Here is a 19,050-nt window from a genome sequence, read left to right on the forward strand (position 1 = left end):
TTTTCATTCATTTTCAATCCTATTAATCTATAATTTCTTTATTTCAATTAGTAAGCACAAGTAATTTCCCCTGTGTTGTCCTTGGTGTCTTTGTTGGCTTCTTATGATATATGTATATATATTTCTTGCACTTGAAGAAACTTCGTGTGACCTCGAAGGATTGAGCGCTGAAGCGACGGCGTTATGTGAGTATATACAAGACATCATAGTAGGAGACCGGTCAACTTCACAGCCTTTGTTTTCTCGGTGGAGTAACCTTCCTTCGTGTAATTGTCGCGCACATGGCTATCACTAATACTGCATAGCCTTTCTGGCGGAACAGCAGCCTCTCTCTCTCTCCCTCTCTCTTTTTTCTTTTATTCCGAGTACAAGCGCTGCTGCGCATGACTGCTGTTGATTCTTATTTCGAGTCAATTCGGCTTGACTCGGCAATTGACTCGCCGAGTCAATTCGGCGAGTCAATTCGGTTATTGAGGGAATTATAGAGCGTTCCCCAACTATCACGCACCAAGACTTAAAGAAGAGCAGTTACATTACTCGAAGAAAACTTAGTGCATATTGTGTCCAGCACAGCGAGTAAGCGCCAGTAATTATTTGGTTACTGAGATTTACTTCAGTAATTGCAATTAATTATATAACACGAGAAGTACTGTCCTAATTTTCAAAGTGTCAATTAGGCATTTGTAGGCCCCCCAAAATGGCATTTAACTGCGGTGTTTTCAGTAATGGGTGGTCCTCAGTTTTTGCGCATGTACACGCGTTTGTTTGTTCGTGTGCGTGCATGTGCTTACATGTAAAGCAACGCATCATACGCCTGTAATTTCCTCGGGGCAAGCGTCCTCAAGCATTTGGGTATCCTGCTACTCCCACCGACTATTTCTGGACACCAAAACAGACATACTTAGAAAATGAAATTGGTGCTTCGTTACATATAGCATCAAAACCCCAACTCCGCAACTTCATTCCAGTTTCGTGACTCATATGCGACATCCAAGAGACATCGACGGCTTGCAAATCTTGTTACGTTTATAAGATCTTTCTCGAAATTTCGCCTGTTCTTCTGGGGCCGATCACGAGGCTTTTCTTTCGTAAGTTCCTCATCCAGTTGCACGGCCCGGCTTCGCTAATAACAATCCCTCTATCGCAACTAGGTGACAGCTGCTCTTACGAGCAGGTCTAGCATGTGGTGTGCACCTTTTTGTAAGAGTTATTTCATGCACCCTTCATAGCGCACTTATAGCAACGGCCCATCTTTCGACGCTGCCTCTCTGAAGTAGGTGTTTTAGGCCTTTTGAGCATCAGTTGGCGCTAAGACGGTAGCGAGGACTCTTCTGCTGCTCCGACGGCAGCCTTTATACAGCTGCTTTATTATGGTGGCGGCTTAAGAACGAAAGGAGTGTCGCGGGCCTTTCCTGACATGCTGTTTTACAAAGCGTGGTTGTACCATCAAGTAAACTTTTTTTTTTTTTACCAGAGAACTGACGCCAGTTCATAGAATGCTCCCGACGTCTGTTGTCACGATCAGGATATGCGAAATAAAGATGAATGCGATTTCCAGCCAGGGCGGACGGTAAAGCTTTGTTGATATAATAATAATGCATTCTTAACAAGAGCGAAGTCCTATGTCTTGAGCGAGCAAACAAATTTCCGATAGACTTTTAGCAGCGACACATAGAAATCTCCGCACTGGCGTCACGTGACAATTTTTTTATGTCTGCTTGGTGTTGTATGTTTAGTGACAAAACCAGCGCTACACTGTAAACAAGAAAACACCCAGATGGGCGTTTTTTGCTTGTCCTCTAGCGCATTCCCTTTTGTACATCTTTTTGCTCCCATTGAAAGGGCGTACGATAAAACTCCCATTGACGTGGGCATTAATTGGGCACACAACGGGGGTACCTAATACGCCCACTTCACCCCCCCCCCCCCCCTATTTGACTGGGAGGTACAATGGGAGTATTGTGAAGGAATTAAAGGCATTTTAGTTTAGGTGCGGCAAGCTCGTAGCGAAATGCATGGTGGCGCGGGTCACGCGCTTACGCAGTACCAGACGGAACACCGCAGGCCGAAATGTCGAACGCCGGCGATCAAGGCTCAAGGGAACTCGGCCGTCCGTGAGCTGCCACCCGAGCAGGCGTCGCACCTGCTCGGAGCGAACGCCGGCGTCCGACACCTTGGCCTGCGGTGTTCCGTCTGCTGCTGCATAGGCGCGGCGTACCGCCACGAAGCATTTCGCCGCGGGCTCGCCACACGTGGTCCAATCGACGGCACAGGGCCACCGCTGAATCGACCAAGTCACGCGCACACGTGGTCCAATGGCGAATGAACCCGTCACCGCACGTCTTCATTTTTTTTCCCTTTCGCTGATCACAGAGCCCCTCTTTGCAAAGCTTTTATACAGTCGTCCTAGCTTATCGGCAGTGCCTCCGAGGCCAGCAAACGCCTTCGAGAGCAGTTGCTACTTGCTGAAAGGAAAAATGCACGAGACACACTGACAGTGAAGAAAATTTATTTTACACCAAATGTAAGAAATATAATATGTTCACTTCCGGGCCCAAAAGAAAGCACATTTCTGCCCCAGTAAAACAATTGTCTGGATTTTAAAAAAGAGCACTGTACGTTGTAAGCATGCCAGTTGCTAGTATTCTACATGTCCTAACACAATGAAATTAGTAAATGAAAGAAATGCTAAGAAATCTTATCTCCTTTCATACTGAACTGTAACTACAGAGCCATGTGTTTGAACTGTTACTTTGTACTGACACTCCACACTTTTGCACAGACTATATATTGAGCTCGCTTGACTAAGAGTAAAACTTCATTTGGCCTAGTTGGTACATAATTCTGAACTTAAAACTTACAGCGCAAACACCTAAGACGAACCGCAAAAGGCAGATACGACAGACGCTGGCGCTAACTGACAACTTCTTTATTTCTTCGTCGTCGATGCATATATATGCCCTAGGCTATACAACTGCACAGGCGCACACATTACATTACAGAGATCTCCCAAATTATCACATATGCAAACGTAGGCACTCAAATTCAGATGGGTGCAGGGACAAAGCTATGTCACTGATGCAATTATCATTTTGCCTTTTTATGTGGTAGGCCTCTAAGGCGCAAGCTCATTCATGCTTTTGCCAAGAATCGACGTCCCATCAAGTCGTGCCTCACAATTTTTGCAAGAGTTTATATGCGCAACAATGTGCACTCTTCTATCTACATTTTTGTTTACTTTTTGTGCATGTTCCCTGGGCGGTCCCTTAAACACATAAGGTCATCTATCAACTCAAGAAAATTGCTTGCAGGCATAGTGTTCCTTTGGCGTTTTCTGCACCGAACAAGCTTTTAAAGCTATGCTCCCGCACCTGCGGAGAGGGCAGAGGAGGATGCCAAATTCGGCATGATGCTTCATACGTGTTGTGCGCGGTCGGCGTGGTTTATACCATTCACTCTCATGTGGTAAGACATAGCTTGGCTAGATAGGGCATTGCGTCAATGAACGACTCAGGGAACATGCGCAACAAGTAAACAAAAATGTAGATAGAGGAGCGCACCTTGGTGCGCATATAAACTCTTGCAACAATTGTGAGGCACAACTTGATGGGACGTCGATTCTTGGCAAAAGCAAGAATGAGCATGTGCGGCTTGCCTTAGAGGCCTACCACAAGAAAGGCAGGGCGATAATTGCATTAGTAAGATATCTTTGTCCCTGCATCCATCTGAATTTGACTTCCTACGCTTGCGTATGTGATAATTTGGCAGATCTCTGTAATGTAATCTGAGTGCCTGCGCGGTAGTGTGGCCTAGGGTTTATATTGCATCGACGACGAAGAAATAAAGAAGTTGTTAGCACCAGTGTGTGTCGTATCTTCCTTTTGTGGTTCGTCTTAGATGTTCGTGCTGTAAGTTTAAGTTGCTTGACTAAGCCATTCCTAATTAACAGTGGCTGGTATAATGAGGCCGATCAGTTGTATTTTGCATGGACTAGCACACAAATATGATAAATGTCAAAGTACTAAATTAAGAAATTGGGACTCATCACAAACGAGCTACATAATTTAGTGCTGGATTTCTGAGCAAGCTATTAAAAATTATTGTCTTTTACGAACCAGAACCCACCTTCTGATTATGACACATGCCATAGCGAGTAACCCCGAATTAATTTGGACAACCTAGGGTTCTTTAACATGCACCTAAGTACATGGGTGCTTTTGCATTTCGCTCCCACTGAAATGCGGTTTTGTTTAAGACTACATTTACGAAAGTTCCAAACACGATCCCCCCTATATTTTTACAGTGGGTGCTCTTTAAATGGAGCCGCAAGGTGCCAGGGAAATTGGTTCCATTTACCAGGCATTATATTTACTGAGAGACATTGCAGAGAGCCAACCAATTATCAGGATGGTGTCCTATTTAAGCGGCAGTTTCGAAGCGATTTTCGTTTATTGAGGTTCCACTGTAGTCCATAATAGTGGATGAGTTGTGTTCTGCATGGACACATTAGCATGGCTACCATGTTTAGTTGAATATTGTGCAAGCAGCAACATTTCACTGTACCCAGTGCAATATATAAAGCCAGCAATGTAACATGTTGCAAATGCAGCCACGAACAAGTACCTTCCCTGATCATATCCAATAGCAGCATCTTTAGACGAAATTAGTCATGCTTTCTCCCGTTTAAGTGCCTTGTTTTCAGAAATCAGATCCTCCTTATCACATTGACCTCCAATTGTGTCATTCCCCGAGCTGAGGTCATTTGAGATTGCATTTAATTGCCCTTCAAATAGCATATTGGTCTTATTTAAAAAGCACATGGCATCACAGTGACCACCTAGACATAGAATTCGAGCTGCAACACAGTAGCAAACATTCTGAGGTAGAAGCCTAACTATTCTTTTGAATTTGGATGCATGCTCAAAACACTGCTATGCAATTGCAGACAGGGCTGATAGTGTAGCAACCAGGACAGATTTAACGGACATAAAGGAGCAAAATTGTGTAAGCTTCGAATTATTATTCTCTCCGAGGAACCATGCTGTCCAATTATAAAACGGGGATCAAAATAAAGTAATTGGATAGCAAATCTGCATTTCATTAAGTAAATAAAATACTGTTCATGCTACCTTCCAGGGTGCACACTACATTCCCTTTCCTTGAATGTGAATTTGCTACCTTTCCATGGGTTACCAAATGTATAGGTGTATTGTTGGTCAAGGGTGGTGGAATGGCTATAGGTCTCAGGCTAGAGGAAATATTTCGAGAAGGAGACTTGCCAGGTTGAACAACGAATGTCTCAGGCTGGAGCCATTTGGTTCTCTTGCAAAGATGTTGCCTCCAGCTTGAGACTTCCTTTGTTGGACAACTGTTGATGACTAATTTCGCCATCTTTTCATTTACCCTCGTCTTATTCAACCTATTGCTCCACGCAGGAGCTGCACTTTCTTTAAAAAATAAAGATATTAATGAGCTCAAAGGCTTTGTGCATGGCTGCATCCCCAAGTGCAAAAATTTGTTTTCAATGAATGACAGAGTTGGTACCTTTCTTGAGAATTCAATAGAAAGAACCAAAAATTAAGCTAACAGACTGGTTATGACGACAAGTAAACATGAATTGATGTGGAGTGCCATTTCTTCATTTTGCACCAGGCTTGGGGCCAGCCAGACTTCTTCCTAAAATTGAGAAAATTTTTCTAATGAAATACATATTAATAGCATTCTCTTCATAATCTGAAAATTTAAAAACATGGTTATTTGGTTATTCATATTTAGTTGGGAACAGTGCGAAGGACACTGACGAAGTAAGGGCTTATGCAGTAATGCCACATAGTGCTGGCTGAGAACAGATTCAATTTTAGAACAGACAAACAGTTAAGTACTTTGGAATGCTTCCTAAAAGCCATAAAAAACCAAAGCAGGAAGCAGTTGTACAAAATAATGTATGTGCATGAAAAATGCATCTGATCATCGGTTCGCAGACATGTATGACATTTGCTTGTCAGTTAACAAAACATGTGTTACACTGAAACATTTCTCCTACAATTTGGCAATTCTGTGGGCTTTCATTATTGCTCGGGTCAGTTGGTTGCTGTTGTTACTGCTACTAGTGTACGGTGAAGTGTAATGTAGATGGGCAAGTGCTACTGACAACTATGAACATTGGCAAATTTTGCTGCACCAGGATAACGCATGCATTGTCCCACTGCAGCGAAACTTTCCAGTAAACATTCACAGTTGTCTGTAGCACTTTCCCATCTGTCTCGCCTCACACTGTTCCATCTATAGCGCTTCACCATACTGTAATATGCACCACCTACACACAATTCTACCCTTCTGAAGTTCTTACTGCTACTTCGCACTCGTCACATTCAGGCCGCCAGGCGTACTGAGCCCAATGCATAGACTGGCAGCTCCTGTCATGGACTTATTCTGGTGTAATGGCACCACAGAAGCAAACGAAGACAAAGACATGCAGGACACAAGTGCCTAACCTCAAGTCTCGCTTTAACAAGAAAACAGACATCATATACAACACATAGTGACAGGAAGTGATGTCATTAATTCAAAAACAAATTCTTTGTGCAATGTAACTGAGAATGACTGATGCATTTGTCCTTTTCGTGCTAATCTGGCAAAGCTTAATTATCTTATGTACATCTGCTCATAATTTCTGGCTACGAGTTTTGATGAACACAGGAACGAACCAATCTATTTTGCAGTGCATCACTATGTGCGAATGAGAGTTATTCCACACAAACTTCATTAGCCGCAATCTCAAATTAATACAATGTGTGTATGCAATGCAAGCATGACTGGATGGGAATGGCTGACTGTACATAACCTCCGTTGCACAGTGCACCGCCTGCAAATTGTGCTGCATGCAACAAATTAATTTGTTTTCCTGGCTTGTCTTTTTTTCTCATCAGAGCAAATCTCTCATCACATGTTTCATACAGAAAAAAAATTTTTGCCCGTAGAGACCAGCTACACAATTACCCATGAAAATTACAAATGCATACGAAACAACTGCAACCACTTTTTTACTTCATCTCATTCATTATATTCCATATTCATGCCTAATTTAGTTGCGCAAATCATTGTTTTCTCAGGCCCTTGTTAGGAGAGTTTTGTGCTGTAATAAAAGGCAGAAGCCAAAAAAAGGAAAAGGTTGGTTGTGGTTGAAGCACAATATGCATCTAGTGAGCTAGGCCGCAAGCGTTGTGTAGTCTGCTGCCATCATAAGGCCGTGCCTACATTGGACAGATGGGATGCTCTATTAATGCGAAATCAGGGAAATTGAGGGAGTATGAGTCATCCGTGTGAAACAATCCTCCATCACACAATGTTGAATACTGCAAAGAATGTGACTGCGGTCCTGTGTTCCACAAAACTTGCGTTGTAGCCAGGTATTACGACCTGACAACATGCAAGGTAATTGTGGCTTGCAACATTTAAAAAGTATGACGAATGTATCAGTGATCCATTAGTTGCACTGCATAAAGAATTTCTTTTAACAGATATCATCACATCATGTCTCCACCTGTTATTAAATATTGCCTGTTTCCTTATTTTAAAGCTTGAAGTGAGATCCGGTGCTTGTGTCATGTGCGTACATATCTTTGTTTACTTTTTGTGGTGTCATTACACCAGAATTTATATAACCAAATGGCCACACACTGCTTTTGTCACGTTATAGTGGTGCTTGCAAAGCCTCCCAAACAGCAGCCTATTTGGTAAAAACATGCTTTTGTAAATATGCTCTTCCAAATAGAAAAGCTATCAAGAAGGTAACAAGAATCAAGAGCATTAAGTTAAATCCACTGCAATGCTTTACTTTTTTGCCTTTATTCCTTACACCTAAGTGGATAAGAAAGAGTGTGAATGTTACAAAAATGCACTAAATAAGTTGTTGAAATTACGCAAAAATGTTAACGCAACTAAGCATAGATTTATGTGCAATAATAGACACCAGTCTCAGTTTTTTTCCTTCTGACACAAACATAGTATATCTTATTCCTTTGGCATGAAGGAAAGCATATGTAGACCAGACAAGCTTATATTTGAATGAGAGCCTTCACGATTAAGCACCACTATAATGTGACCATAAGAGTACATACACTGTAAACAGTGCAGATGACAGCCCAAATTTCATAAGTGCAACATGTTAGCGAAAGCAGCAACCATTAACCCAGAAACTAATCAAATCCCACAAAATAACAAGCAAAAAAAAGAATAATGTGTCAGCGCAGCACCTGTTCTCAGAAGTTACAGAAAAGTGGTATGCTTGTTAACAAACCTGAAACCACGGCACATTTGTATCTGACCACCCCCTGCCTCTTTATGTGCTTTCGTGCCTTTGACAAGGCATTACTGGATATTTATTTGCTTGTCTGTTGCAAAAGCACATCAATTATTAGTCAGTGCACATTGCACCATGCCATTTATCTATGTGGACTCACTTTGTGTCCTTAGCACTGCTCTCACCTATTCAGAACTAAGGATTGCAAAAAGACTTGTTCTACTTAAATCTACATGCCTTAATATGTGGGTTCTGCAGTTGAAATAGGGTAATTATAAGTAAAATGCATGACATGTTCTGATGAACTTTGTTATCATAATCTAATTGTTTATTTGGGCACATAACCAGTCAGATCATTTGTACTAAAACAAGAAAACAAATTCAACACACTGGTTTATACTGGTTGGTGCTCTATTGACTTTAGTACACACATTGAACAAACGACAGGCAGTGAGGAATACCAACAACCACTAACTTCCACACGGCATTATTGGTCACATGTGCACAATATAGCTACAAAAACCCAAATGAAAGTAGACAAAGAAAAAAGTACATTTTAACAGAAAAAGAACAAGACAAAAAAACTTCTTTTGGTAGCTAAGTCACAATCAAGGTGTAAATGACAGCTATAGTTTGGCAAGCACACATGTAGTTACTTTGCTCAGTTCCTCGATATCCCAATTTCTTGTTTGACAGCAACACAAACGGGACATCTACGCATATCTATTGCACATGCCATTTTTGCTCGCTCCAAAATCCTTGCGTGGTTATTCATTTAGTGCCTGCTTCGCCTGTACTGGCATTGCAGGGGGGGTATACATTCTGTGTAATGTAACTTACATTCAAATCAAGCACACAAAGCAGGGAGGGAATTATCTTTCAAAACTATGCAAACAATTGTAGGCTGAAAAACCTTGCAGCCCCTTTGGTCCAAGGAAAAAACAATGTGAGGCATCACCTATAAGTAAAAGGAAATTAATAAACCTTTTTAGTGTAATCTCTTTCTTGTGAGGTATGATGATAGCCTGATATGAATTTCTCTATCTCTACATGTTTGGAACAGTATATGCTTGAAATAATTTTAACTGAAGAGATTTCCCAGTCTTTTAAATCCTGCCATTGCAGCTTACCCTTACTCTCAGTAATACAAAGCCTTTTAGTATGACTTCCTATTACAAATCTAACTGCCATATTTTGAACATTTTCAAGCAGACCAGCTGACGCAATATTATGGGGATTCTAGCAAACATGTACTTATTTGATTAGTGAATGCACATAAGCAAAATACAGCTGTTCTTTGAGGTTTTCGGGAAGTCAACAAAATGTGTATGGGTGGACACACGACAGCTACTACACCGATAAGCATCGTGGCCAACCAAAATTAAGTTTATTCCTATATGGACGGGCACGGCGGAGTGTGAGCAGACAATGGTCGGCTTTTTCTGGAGTCATATACAAAGGAACCCCAACATAACGAATGCACTAAAATCAGCGATTTGGTTTGTTGTACTCAGATTCGACCGTTTAGTCAAATAAGTACATTTGCAAATGGATTGTTTTCCCACGGAAAGGGCCGCAGTGAGAAAACACAAATCTGAATGAGAAAAAAATTTTGAATTTGAGAGTCAGCGACCAAAGATACGGTTTCACGGTGTGTTAACGATACCTTCACATAGGTAGCATGAAGCAAACCCAGCCTTGCTTTCGCATCCACCCTGTCCTCTTTGATACTGCCACACACAGTGGAACGACACTATCATGAAAAGTGCTGGCAGTGGAGGCGAATGCTTTGTCTGTCTCAAACTTCAATGCATCTCTGAAACTACAGATTATGCAACCCCGTGTACTAAACACATGGGAAGACTGTGCACATAATACCACGCCATATCAGCACGTCTAGTCTTTCCACACGCAGCAGATCACCTCTAGAACAGGGTGTGCAGGCTGCAGATGTGCTCAGATGCGCTCACAGCCATGGCGCTAGAAAAGAAGACGCACGGACTGGGCCCTTCTGAGGGCCCCCTTAAAAGCTCAGTTTGTCATTTTTTGTTTCTGTAATAGGCTAGTGATAAAAGTGAATTTGCTTCATGCCTATTAAGAAATGTTGTACACATGGTAGAAAAATTATGAAAGTAGAACATTTTATTACTTTTCACCCCTCTCAGTTGGAATATCGTACAAATGCATAAGCAGCCATTTTTGCCTTGTTTCATCTAAGATGTTTTTTTCATGCTGAAAGAAAGGCATGTGTTTAAAAAATAAGCTTGGTTGCAACATGTAAAGGAATTGTGTAATGTCACAAGGGTTCCTGAAATCAAAATATATTTGTGATTTCTTTGCGACTGGAACACTCAAAAGAAAAACGACCTTTTAAACAGACTAAAACAAAGCCACAGCACATGCACCCATACTAAGCCAGGGACTGTATCAAGCTGATATGAGAAGACTTTCAAGAAAGAATCTTTCCCGGTTTGGTAAAATTCTTAAAACAATGGTTAATACCTGGCCCCACGCCTTAAATCTAGAAGGAATAAAGTTTTTAAGCTACTCTGTGTTCTTTCTTGAACCCAACAAATGTGCCTAGAAAAATGGGTCAAGTCTACATCTTGTCACATCTGTGGCAAGGTGTGAACAAAAAACTCGCTTTAGCTGGCTGCAGTGCTCCCTGCGATGAATATTCAGGCAGAAAATTGTTACCCCAGTGTGACTGTGCACCCAAGAAAACAAAATGTGGTAGACTACATCAATGCAAACGGAAAAATCTTTAGTCCATGCTTGCTGGCAACCTGTGTCTGTATTGGCCTCTAGGAGAATTGTGGCCCCCACGTGCTGGAATATTTCCGTGGAATAGAAAACATTGTGTGATACCAGCTATCAAGTGCTACCACCAAGTAGCTACCAGCTACCAGCTATCAAGCTATCAAAAGAGCTATAGGCAATTTTGCTGCAATAACAGTACTGTTTTTATAGCATTCGTTGTGGGGAGTGCGGCTTGCCCCTTTTGCCGGAGTTCTTGCTGAACGGCGATTTATTATCAGTTTGTTATATGTGGAACTTGAACAGCTTATATTTTTGTCTCCTCAATCCACACTTCTGCTGCACTTTTGTCAGCATCTCTACACAGGGTGTCTTGACTGAGGTCATACCAAGTAAGCACGCTACAAGCCTTGTGTGCATCGTTTTCATGACTCTTTCGATGACCAAATTTCATTTTCAGTGACTTCATCAACTAAGTATCTAGCGGCAGCTTGAACATGGGTACTCATGAGAACTCGCACCAGGCTTGGTCAAATACGTCCAGCACTGCAGCACTGAGTAGTGAACCATGCTGTAAGAGTTGGCAACTAAATTGCCACCTTGTGATTGAAACTTTTCATCCTTACAATCAAGGCTTCAATTGCCCAGCCAGCGAGCTGCAGCAAAGGTGTGAACTATAGTCATAGTCATCTGATGTCACATTCTATGTCATAGCGATAGCAGGTGATCCTTCCAGTGGTGGCCCTTAAGGCCAACAGGCATCCCTTTCTATGCACGTGCTTGTGTAGGACTGGGGAGATGGTGCCAGTTTGTTCTTCAGCATTAACACTGTTCATGCTGTATCAGGAACACATTTTCTTACTCAGTGCAATAGCCCTTGAACCTACATAATTGCCAATGAGTCCTTTGTCGACCAACCTTTCCTTTGCCATGTCATTTGCTTCTGCCTTGATGTCACAGCAACTTCAGCTATATGAAGCAATGATGGTGTTTGAGTACCCACACAGCCTTGCAGCTTTCCAACCTGAACATTGCTTCATTAAAAGCTGACATGATTTGGTCTCAGCAGACAGATCAGAGTTAAAAAGAAGCCTTAAACTTCTTTCAAAGTCATTCTAACCTTGTCAATAATCCCGTGCCTTTTGATGTGTTATTCAGCATTGTCAAAAGCAAGTCGGCTCTTAAAAATCAAAGTAACAACTTTGTGAGGCCACCTACTAGGCTACCACTGTCTCTTCAGCCAGCCTGAAGTGTCTTGCAGCCATAAAAGCTGGAGTGCACAAAAAACGACAAAGAAAAGTGTGGCAGACAAAATGCTCATGGAAATCCATATGTTTATGGACTGTTACACTGACTGAAAAAAATGGTGGCTTCCCAATACAGTCTTGATGTACGTAGCTGTTTCAGTCACGAAGAAACAGCCAGTTGCACAGTCCTGCACAAGCACAGTGTACAGATGCCCATGGATTAAAATTTGTTGTGTGTGCATGTGGTACAGTGTACCACATTTCATGTTCCTGAGGCTGCAGTACACTGGGAAGACTGGTTGCAACTTCAATAGTAGGCCCTTAGAGTATTGCAGCCCTTTGTTCATATTTTGCTGCAGATTGTATCAAATGCGACTGCAAACTGTTTTGCAGGACACGTCAGTTCAGTTCAAGCAATTAGACAGAGTAACCCAAGAAATAGTTTAAGCCTCGAAAAGGTCTTAATACAGTTTCTAGTTTAGTACAGGTTTTCGCCTGATGTTTTGGCTTCTTCTACGGTATAATGCTGTTGCTTGCTAGGTACTGGTGGTGTGATGTACACACTCTCTTGTGTTGCTATAACGACAACTTGTAAAAAAGATTTTCCTTCCTAACAAACATTTGGATACAGTGCCTGTGAGCTCATCTTTTAACCTGTTTTTCATTTGATCTGTGCATTTACATTGAACGTAAACTAGAAAATATCAGTACTGAGAATCACAAAAGAACACACCTGTGTAACGATTCCGCCGAGATCGTTGGAGTGGTCCAGCCACAGGATGCAACGCAGGTAGAAAGGCCTCCTGAGTTAAAGCAAAATAACAATCGTTGTAAGATGCGAATAAAAAATTTTATTCTGTGAGGCTTTCGGCATGTATACTAATTACCACATTTGTATGTAAAATAGTTTTGCATAATAGCTGAGCAAGGTTAACGTCTCGCCCTGTGACTGTCAGCCAATGCTACTCATGGCAATGGTGGCAAATATGGCACATCCTCTCAAATGTAACTTTTGTGGGTTACATGAATTTAAAAGAACTTAGGTTTACATAATACATAACACCTGTGGTTAGAAGGATGTCTTGCATGCAGCACCAATGCCACAAGTGGCACTGCTTAACACTTCCAGGGCCAGACTTAGTACATAAACAATACAAATGTGCAACAAAGTGAACAGGTGGTTAGCTGCTGCTATAACTCCAAGACTGCATGCATCATGTAGATGTGAATGCAGCTCCCATCAGGAGCGAGTTGCCCTTTAGTGCACTTCACTTCTCTTCCTCTTTTGTCTTCATTGCATGTTGGTGCCATATGGTAATAATGAACAAAAATTAAGCACTTCAGTTCCCATTCTTGTTTTACTACATGCTGTAAAGTCATCTAAGTGCGCTTAATACTCTTAAGAATGTACTTTAGCCATTTTGTCAATATTTTTCGCTTGGCTTCACTACACCTTAATGTAGTGCAAATTCTAGACAATGCTTACAAAAATACCTACTCCACACAATAACACCTCCAATTAAGAGTACACAGTCTATGGCTTCGAGATGTGTACATACATACTTAATACATGGTTACAATGAAAATATAAGTGGCTGTTCTAATATGCACACTTAGCATACTGCATAACAGTCACCTGGTTCCAAAATGGCTTTTTGTTATCACACATAGGACGGCCACAACTATAAATTTAATTCTGGCAGTAACTTAAGCCACGGCCAAAACCTTCATAGTGCAATCAATGAAAATTTTCGAATTTAGAGCAGTTAGACATAAACAGGGCAAGTAGTTTTAAAGTGTTAAATAATGAACTGTTATGGAATATGGCGGTAGAAGGCCATGCGCCTGAAACATAGGTATTGTTTATCATATAAGCACATTCTTATATTTTTGCTTACTTCCCTAGGGATTGCATCAAACAGTTTGCTTGTGTAAATTTTGCTACGTGGCTGTATCGTATTAGCCCTTATCTTTTCACATTTGGCTTACTGCAGCTTTATGCACATGCATAAAGCTACTACTGCTGCCACTCTACTGCTACACTACTACCTATTACCTACACTACTACCTTCAGCTGAAGGCCAAGTACTATGCTGTCCAACATACATGCATTTAACAACACCGAACAGTAGACAGAGAATGAGCAACTCTTTTAAAAAGTGCAGTTCTTTGGAGACACATTGATATATATCTGGAAAACAGATTTTTGCTAAAATTATAACTTAATATAATTGGTACTGAGCATAATGCATCTTGCAATAAACTTGCATTTACCGGACACCACTATACACACTGCGACCTCTGCAGCTTCTCCACAATCTGGCACAATGTGCTCAAGCTGCCTGTAAACCCTGGAAGGGGTCTATGATAGTTTAAGAAGCTTAGCAAACATGAGAAGGACCTAAAATGAAGGTCAGAGAAGCAAAGCAAATTTTTAACCATTCCTCTCTATGTTGCTATGAATGTCAAGGTTCCAGCAAATGATGTATTTGAACTGTATTTTTAATTGTGCAATACTAGAGAGCACATTTTTGCAATAATAATGTGACAGAGAAGAATGACAGAAACTAACTTAATAAATATTTTTCGAAACTTGCATGAGGTTTTCGTCATTATGCTGATGCACACACCTGCATACCTCTACTGTGAAGTCTTGTTTCAGTTTATTTTATTGTCACATAGTAATTTACACCATACACTTGTCCTGAAATACATCACGTTGGGCTCCTTCAGTATTTTTTTCTTACTGGAAACACACATGCCTATACAGGGCAAGCACTCAATACATGCAAGACTGCCACGGGAATGGCCACTCGAGGTCGACTGTTAGTACAGCGCAAGAGACGAGGACTGAAGGAAGAACACAACACAGGCGCTGTCACACAGAAACATACTCAAGGCACTTTGCGAGATTCTCAGGCTTCTTTCATGCTCTAAAAACACATTATGTAGCACATATTGAGCCACAGATAGCTGTACTGGGAAATTTTCACGTTGCTCTACAATTTTATAATTAAGACTTTTTATCTAATTACATTTGAGAAGTTAATTAATTGATTAAGACTAATTAGGTAATTAGGCAAAATGCAGCAAATCCAAGTATTTCCAAGAGACAGGAAACAACATTACATAGGTTCTGTGCAGCTAGGTGGCATATTCATATTTTTAAAAGTTTGCTAAAGTTACGTGGGATAGCCTGCATACCTCCTATGGAACAGGTGTCACACCAATCACTCTAAGTAATGCCGCTAAACTAGCCATTGCGCTCAAAACATACAGGGTAAAAAAAGCAAACTCTAGGTAAGAGCATACCAAGGCCTCTATTGCTGAAAAGGGAAACTGATGGGAGGCACCCGATCTCCGGCCATGAAGCTGCTTCATCCTCACAGTTGGCAATGAAACGACCGCAGCCGCAGTCCTGAAATAAAAATGAAAAATTTGACACTACAATGATCACACAGAACACAAAAAAGCTGGTCACAAGCTTATCTTGGAGAACATCTGCTGCTACATTAGGTTTTGTATATTCGTCAGCTTATTGTTAAACTAAGCTTGCCAATATTTTATATCTTAATGGCTTTGCTCTTTACAAACCAATACCTTTGCCCAACTCATGCACATATGCACTACTTAAGCTATGAGATGTTTACTGATCCCTTACAATGAATGGCTTCTAAGACAAATTATTTCACACAAAAGGATGCATAACTTATGAGTGTTACTGACATTGAATACCAAGGTAGTACCTTTTTTTATAGACAATGGCGGATTTGAAGCACATTTTTCTCACAGATACAGGTTGATCGGTCTGCCTTTTTTTTTTCACCAGCAAGAGAAATTTTGTTATTAATACTCGTGCAATATAGGATGACGCTGTGATGTGTGATATGATCCTGAGTTGAAAAGCGCAACTTCTTTGTGTGAATTTGGCACCTAGAATTCAATACTAAATATCTGTACCCAATACGCAGTGGCACAGCAGCAAAGTAATTAAACATTAAACAAGTTCAGGTATCCAGAGCACAGCGCCAGCTGTTGAATAACAACATTGCACAAGCATCGACTATATAGATATAGCCTAGTAAGTGCACCGCAGGCGTAGTGGCGGCCTCAGCAAAGAACACAGGCATGGAGCGACGCGCCCGTATGACCTATCACCGGCAATGCTATCGCGTAAATTGATATATCTCGTCACGGCACGGGCACAGTTTTCTGCCCGCCGAGGTGCCGCCGCCACTGGTACTCACCTGCTCCGGCCGCCGAGGTTCAAGTGACGGCGTATCCAGTAATCTGAACCCAAGCAGGACACCTGTTACCGCCAAGCAGTACGCTAACAATAAAGAGGTTCTTATACTCTGACCGGCAGCTCATGCGGCGTTCACCCGTAGTGCCGTTGGAAGCTCACCACACGCTTTTAATACCACAAACGCGCCGCCGACATTTCACGCCCGTAGATCAAAGTCGACGGGCGCAGGCTCTACATGCTGCGTGCCGCAGTCGCGCACTGCCTGCACAATCAACGACGTGGGTGCGAAGAGACACAGGCGATAGAAAGGAGCGTACTGGCAAATCTGCACAATGCGCGCTAAGTGGGCGACCTACTGCACACAATCGCACGAGCTAGGGGATTGGCGCCACGTACGCGCCAGCTAGCAGATACCGCGCACAAAGAAGCGCCGCCGGTTCTCGCTCAAATGATCGCTGTACAAACACTCACACACGCGCACCGCAGTAAACCCTTAACGAGCCGCCACATTTTCAGGCCGCGGTTAGGCGGCGAAGCTTAGCTAACCTCGCACTGCACGTAACTATTGTGGTAGTGGCTTGCGCTTCGGGGATCATGTCGAATGCTCACATCCGCCCAATTAAAGACGCGGCAAAGTCCCTCATTATATAAAATTCTAATTTTTAAGTACACTCGCTTGACTCTGAGCACTCAAGTCGATTCGATTACGACAAAGCTCGAAGAAACACAGTGATCGTGCAAAATGGTTCTGGACGGCCAACTGTCGCACCATGTTGTACCGAGACCTTCAATAAGTCATATCAGCGCGTCTCCTCACTTAGAACACATGCACACTCATAGAACATGTAATAATCGTTCAAAGTCACTTACCGTGGAGTCTTGGGGGTTCAAAGCAGTGAGAAACATCAACCACGGTAGAAGAATGCGCCGTCGCTGGCAAATGGCTGCTCGATCGCAGCTTTCAACGCACGCGCGCGCGCTCCGAAGGCTGGTGTTCCTCCGCGCGTAGTTCCGACTTCGGCGTCCTCTGCAGCACCAAGGCGCGGCTACTCCGAACAGAAAAACAGCGCCGACACACATTGCGCGGGATATTTCGAATCTGACTGCAGAAATAATCCTACTGAAATTGTCGCTGCGGCTGACTGCCTTGTTGGTCATGGCTGAGTTATTCCTTTCTCTGTTTGGCTCGTCTCAATTTCCCCTACGCCACCGTTATTCCTTGAAAACCCCCATTTTACAACCGCAATGCCCCATCAAATGGGGTCGGGGGTACAATAATGGTTCTAGCTTATTTTACTTCTTCTCGTGGGAGTACTCATTTTAAGCTAGGGGGGAAAAATGGCATATCAACTGTTAAAACGCCCATATGGGCTCATTTGTGTTTACAGTGTAGGTCGTATTCAAAAGTGTGCACTCAATAAACTTGGGTATTTTTGAACACTTCGTTAGCGGACAGACCAAACGACAAAAGCTGTTACGTGTCATTTGTCTTTTTCCCGCTACGGTTATTATTCAGAACGGAAAAAATATATAATGCTTCTGCTTCATTTCTGTATTCATAACCAACCGTCACTTGTGAAATTAATCCAGATTCACTTTTGGAGCAGCAATCTAAATGTCCGCATAATATAGAGTGTCTATTTAATGCACCTGTATTATGGGTTTGGAGAATGGAGTGATGGCGAGAGCGGCAAAACCTTGTAGTACTGAAGAGTTATTATGTCTGGATAGTTTAACTCAATAAAAATTGCGCGTGCGCTTTTGTGGGCCATTTGTCGCTGCAGAAATTGGTTTCTCTCAACAAAAGAACCAAGAAGGTGGCACCGCAATTTATTTTCACAGGCCACATCGAGGAGGAAAATATCGGTAATGGCTCCGTCGCAGGAAAGTGCTTGACTTGTGGCACACGTCATAATCGGTTAGCCGGGCATGAAATTGCTGGGCCTGGCATGGACTTATATGCCTCTGTATTTGAACACGTGCGCAACAGGGAGCCTATTTCTTTGCGGCCGTTTTGCCTTTCACTAAGGTTTGAACAGCCTGTTTCCCATTGTTCTTATTTAACTTGCATTAAAGAGTCAAACGAACAAAAGAGGTGATCGTCTGCTACCGTTGGGTGCGCGGTGTTAGGGCGAAGCCAATTTTTATTGAATGGTTTCTTGAGTCAGAATAAGGCTCAAACGTCAGGGTTCTGCGATATGTTTAGCCATTTGTTGGGCGAAAGACAATAATGTTTGCAGATTGAACTCTAGTTGTAAGCTGCGTAATGCCAAGGACTACACGAATCGTCGGAGGCCGAGAAGCGCACGTCCATCAGGCTGGTGGGTCCCAAGCAGCTCAAGGCGCGCTTTGTCATTTTCCTATTTCCAATTTCTGAAGACGTCGAACGAACGAATGAAAGAACGAGCGAGCAAGCGAGATAATGAAAGCACGTTTTCTTTTCCGAGCCTTCCATTACCGCTTCTAAAACTTCGCACACATCAAAGCTCACGCGACGC

General features: G+C 42.3%; 1 long non-coding RNA gene across 2 annotated transcripts; it reads right to left on the minus strand.

The window, feature by feature from the left end:
• Positions 1–2,492: 2,492 nt before the first annotated feature.
• On the minus strand, positions 2,493–17,942 carry LOC129384625 (uncharacterized). 2 transcript variants are annotated; one of them, XR_011894736.1, is made up of 4 exons: positions 17,423–17,942; positions 15,619–15,724; positions 13,040–13,109; positions 2,493–5,676 (listed from the first exon to the last, which is right to left on the minus strand). It is a non-coding gene; the product is annotated as an uncharacterized lncRNA (long non-coding RNA). The 2 variants fall into 2 exon arrangements; XR_008612326.2 differs by lacking the exon at positions 17,423–17,942 and adding an exon at positions 16,554–16,813.
• Positions 17,943–19,050: the final 1,108 nt, after the last annotated feature.

This window comes from Dermacentor andersoni, chromosome 5 (assembly GCF_023375885.2).
Source record: "Dermacentor andersoni chromosome 5, qqDerAnde1_hic_scaffold, whole genome shotgun sequence".
Taxonomy (NCBI): Eukaryota; Metazoa; Arthropoda; class Arachnida; order Ixodida; family Ixodidae; genus Dermacentor; species Dermacentor andersoni.